Consider the following 5,147-nt stretch of genomic DNA (forward strand, 5'->3'; position numbering starts at 1 on the left):
AGAACATACAAAGGAAGTTTTTAAAGTACTTATTTTATAAAGAAAATTCGTATTACCCCCCCATTAATTTTCCTCAGAACCTTCTGTTAAATCACTTTGGCGTGAATTCTTTACGGTTTAGAAGATCAATGCACTCGATCATTTTTTTGCATAAGATAATCCAAAACATCTTTGACTGTCCTCAGATATTAAGTTTACTTAACTTTAATGTGCCTAGGTTAACTTCGCGTTCTCCTGCAACCTTCTGTTTGCCTATCCCTCGCACAAATCTCCTAAAAGCTTCTCCATTGTTTCAGGCATGTTCAAACTATACAAAAATTGCACATCTTGTAGATGTCTTCTCCATGTTATTTGTCACATGTTTGTCTATATATTTACTTATTATATAGGTTTAATCTCTGTTTTTTCTCTGTATTTCTCTATATTGTAATTATTCTTTGTACTCCCATTCCGTAACTGGAATTTTGTTTCTGTGGAATGGTGTATCCAAAATAAATAAATAAATAATAAAATAAATATTGAGATGATAATGTATAATGATATGATGACATTAAAATTCATAATGGTACCCATTTTAGCTATTCAAGAACATTTTTTTGAATTTTATTAAGGTATTTAATGAAATGGTTAGATCCGTTTTTCTCGGAAATGGAGCATTTTATCGAAATAAATAAAGGGTACTTTTTTTGTAGAAGAAATGAAGATATATCATATGTTGGCATTTGAATTTGAACATTTCGACAAGCAAAAAATAGGGGCAAATTTTAGCCGACGACCACCCCCAATTTTTGAAAAATTTTATGATTTATTTCGACTTTTAATAAGCGTTCATGGTGTCAAAATTTATAATTTTTTTCCAACCCGTTTCGGGAATATTTAATAAAATTAATTTTTTGAGACCCCATTTACGGGGAAAAAATATTCTTATTTTTGGCACTAGAATCAAGTGGTAAATTGTTGGACACTAATTATGAGACACCCTGTATATGATTGCCACCGGTCTATGTAGTTACTTATGTCAAGTTTGTATCTGCTAAATTCGGGTATAAATACGTGAGCCAGTGGCGGAGATACTGGGGATTACTTACACTAAAAACCTCAGAAATTGAACGCTACTGAACATTTTGATAATTCTATAACTACTAGAAAATATTTCAGAAATGGTGATTTTTTAAAATTTCAACAGTGTATCTCGAAAACTATCGATTGTGGACCGAAGTTTATGTAACCTTTTTTGTCTAAAATCACTGAATTCATCCCTTAAATGTGTAAACATACTTCATTAATACCCTATATATTGGGCTGAATTTAGATGTTTTCCAAAGGTTAAGAACAATTTTCGATTGGAGGCTTAAACAACTTTGGAAAGAGTTTTGCAAACACAAACATAAAATCACGTGTTTAATATACAGGGTGTTAATGAATAGGTGTTACAAACGGATATGGTATGTAAAAAATCCAAAAATAAGTGCAGTTTACTTAATAAACATATGTCCTAAAGCGGCTCATTTTCGAGATACAGGGCGTTGAAATTTAAAAATAATAAACTATTTTTTCCTGTAGCTCCGGTATTAGTTAATATTTCTTTATCAAACTCAACAGACAGATTTACTAGCTTAAAGGATGCATAAATATGGCAGAAACCATTTATTGGCTTCTTCTAGTGGCGTGCGATAGGTGTCGTTTCACCTTTTATCCCCCCTAAATTGTGCGGCACTGTACAAATATTAGTTTTTCGTATGTTTTTGAATTTGCTAGTATTTTTTACGTAAATAATGTATACTTGTTAGACTTCCATAAAATGAGTATTATCAAGTTATTAACATTTACATTACTGAGGTCACCTTATGCTCCAAAAACTATGTTTTTCTATGCTATGCTAGTTTTCGAGATACAAAAAGTTAAAGTTGTTTAAAAGGTATTTTTATTTTGCACAAAAAAATTACAGTAAATGCTCAAAATTACGGCCACCAGTAGCGATACAAGCGTTAATTCTTCGAAGCATATTTGTGTACATTCGGTCAAAAGTGCCAGGCGTCGTTTCGATCTCCTGCGCTGCAGCTAGAATGCGTGCTACCAAATCTTCTTCTGACTCAACAGGAGTTTCATAAACTAGACTCTTCATATGGCCCCACAAATAAAAGTCAAGCGGGGTCATGTCTGGGGAACGTGGTGGCCACGCCATAGGTCCTCCACGGCCAATCCATCTTACACCGAATTGTTGATTAAGGTGATCTCGGACAACAAGCGAAAAGTGCGCTGGCGCACCATCATGCTGCAGCCACATTTCCTGTCGAATGTTCAATGGCACATTTTCTAATAATTCTGGAAGTACTTGTTGTAGGAACGTTAAATAAATAGGACCTGTAAGACGATTTGGAAGAAGGTGCGGACCAATTAAGCGCCCGTCAATTATACCAGCCCAGACATTGACGCCAAACTTCTGCTGAAATCTAGTGGAGCGAATGGTGTGAGGGTTTTCTTCAGCCCAGACATGGTTGTTGCGAGAATTAAAGATCCCTTCTCGTGTGAAGGATGCTTCGTCTGTAAAAAGCACAAACCGCGGAAAATTTGCTTGCAACTGACACTGTTGAAGAAACCAATGGCAAAAGTTTAGTCGTGGCTGAAAGTCGGCGGGAGTTAAAGCTTGAACCTTTTGTATATGATAAGCGTGAAGCTGTTGCTCGCGTAAAACTTGCCAAACGCTTACATGGTTTACATGCATATTCTGAGCAATACTTCGACTGCTGGTGGATTGGTTTTCTTCTATCCTATTAAGAACTTCTTCTTCGAACCTTATCGTTCTGCGGTTTCTCCTTACCCCGCAGTTAACCCTATTTGTTGTAAAAGTTCCTGTTTCCTGCAACCTGCGAAACACTCTTCCAAATATCTTATGTGAAGGGGTTGGACGATTTGGAAATCGGATTGAGTATAACCGACGGGCAGCCCTGCCATTACAACGCGCTTGACCGTACATTAATATCATGTTTGCATAATCAGCAGAAGTATATTCATTCATGATGTATGAATGTTTTAAACGAATGGATAAAGATATCTATCTAATAATTAAAACTTACAAACTAAACTTTACACTAAAATAACAATAATAATTAAAAACTGCCTCGTTTCACAATCGAAAATAATTTGACATTAAAATACAAGTAATGTCAACGGCAAATGTTTTTTTTCCAACATTTTAAACTTGCTTGAGGAATACGGAAACCTTGAATGTTTTGTATCTCAAAAAGAAAAAGCGACACATGTATGCATTTACTAAACAATTTCGTGAAAAATTTACTCAACATGTCACTTTTTAAAAATTTTTGGTTTTTGGAGCATAAGGTGACCTCAGTAATGTAAATGTTAATAACTTGATAATTACTCATTTTATGGAAGTCTAACAAGTATACATTATTTACGTAAAAAATACTAGCAAATTCAAAAACATACGAAAAACTAATATTTGTACAGTGCCGCACAATTTAGGGGGGATAAAAGGTGAAACGACACCTATCGCACGCCACTAGAAGAAGCCAATAAATGGTTTCTGCCATATTTATGCATCCTTTAAGCTAGTAAATCTGTCTGTTGAGTTTGATAAAGAAATATTAACTAATACCGGAGCTACAGGAAAAAATAGTTTATTATTTTTAAATTTCAACGCCCTGTATCTCGAAAATGAGCCGCTTTAGGACATATGTTTATTAAGTAAACTGCACTTATTTTTGGATTTTTTACATACCATATCCGTTTGTAACACCTATTCATTAACACCCTGTATATATATATAAGAGTTTATTATGTCAGTTGGAAATTATTGTATAATTATTTTTTCTTCTTGAAATAAGTCCAGAATTTGTTTAATTTTCTTTTTAATTTCGTTTTTAGTCTTCAGTAAAAAAAAATGAAAAGTGCTATTACATCTATATTTTATATTACTTGTTAATATCTTAAAATTGTCATATCCCCAATTTTTTTTATATTTTTTTGTAAAATGACCAATTATACTAAAATATGTATATTATAAATAAATAAAGGGATAAATATATGCTTATAGAAACCGTTCGTCTTATTTACCGACATGGTCCTCCTGCTTGGGATATTCTTTTCGAAAAACGTACTTAACCAATTTTGCACTACTTCAGTTGTATCATTATCTCTAAACTTTTAGCTTTACAAATGTTCTTTTAACGGTCCTAACTAATGTAAAATAGTGATAATGTCATTATTGTTATTGTTTTTACTAAAAGCGTTTCATATTTATGTTACCTAGAGCTCCTACACGGTAGTTTATGGTGACAACAACAATATCATGGTCAATGACGAATCCAGGTTTGAATATCTGAATAGCACCAGTTCCAGTTTCAAATCCACCTCCGTGTATCCATATTAACACCGGTAATGGGGTTTGTGAAGTATCTCCAGGTTTCTATAAGAAAATATGCATAGGTAATTACGATATCTGAAAAATAATTGTAAAGTAACTACAACTTTAATATTTAGAGGAGTATAATTTGACTGAAGCTACCTACACCTGCATCAATCACATTTTTACATAGCTTTATTATCATGTAAATAAAAAATAAATGTTTTTGGCCACGAATGCACCGCTCCTTAAGCTTATAATTATTCATGTTTTATTTTTTTCTTTGAATTTAACCAAATAATAGTAATAGTGATAGACATCAGCAAAAATAGTGTGATATCAATGTCCAAAATTGTTGATATTTAAATGACTACAGTATCAGCTAATTATTGTAACTATCTTCCATCTTACCAGAGGAGTGTAAACATTCAAGTACAAACAGTCTTCCGTTGGGTTTAATTCGGGAATCGGTATGTAGACGTCTCCACCTTGGTAACAAATTTTTTCATTTTTCGTTGTGTTTAATATTCCTTCCCATTTAGCTAGCGCTACTGGTGCCTAAAAGTGAATTGAAATGTTAAAAGTAAAAAGTAAAAGACTACTATTATGATTATTTGATATTAGATTATGGTTGACTTTATAATTTTTTTTATTTGTTTGAAATATAATTATGCTGGGCGCCTTTATACTTTTATTTTTGTGTTGTTAATTGATTGTGACTCTCTCAGTGTGTGGGTTCCTATGTTTAGTTTTATATCCTGATATATTTTGAATTTAATTT

At 32.8% G+C, this 5,147-nt stretch overlaps 1 long non-coding RNA gene across 1 annotated transcript; it reads right to left on the bottom strand.

The window, feature by feature from the left end:
- Positions 1-4,366: 4,366 nt before the first annotated feature.
- Positions 4,367-4,918, bottom strand: LOC108916510. The gene is made up of 2 exons (XR_001964770.1): positions 4,778-4,918; positions 4,367-4,429 (listed from the first exon to the last, which is right to left on the bottom strand). It is a non-coding gene; the product is annotated as an uncharacterized LOC108916510 (long non-coding RNA).
- Positions 4,919-5,147: the final 229 nt, after the last annotated feature.

Source organism: Anoplophora glabripennis, unplaced genomic scaffold (genome assembly GCF_000390285.2).
Source record: "Anoplophora glabripennis isolate ALB-LARVAE unplaced genomic scaffold, Agla_2.0 scaffold3436, whole genome shotgun sequence".
In the NCBI taxonomy this organism is placed as follows: Eukaryota; Metazoa; Arthropoda; class Insecta; order Coleoptera; family Cerambycidae; genus Anoplophora; species Anoplophora glabripennis.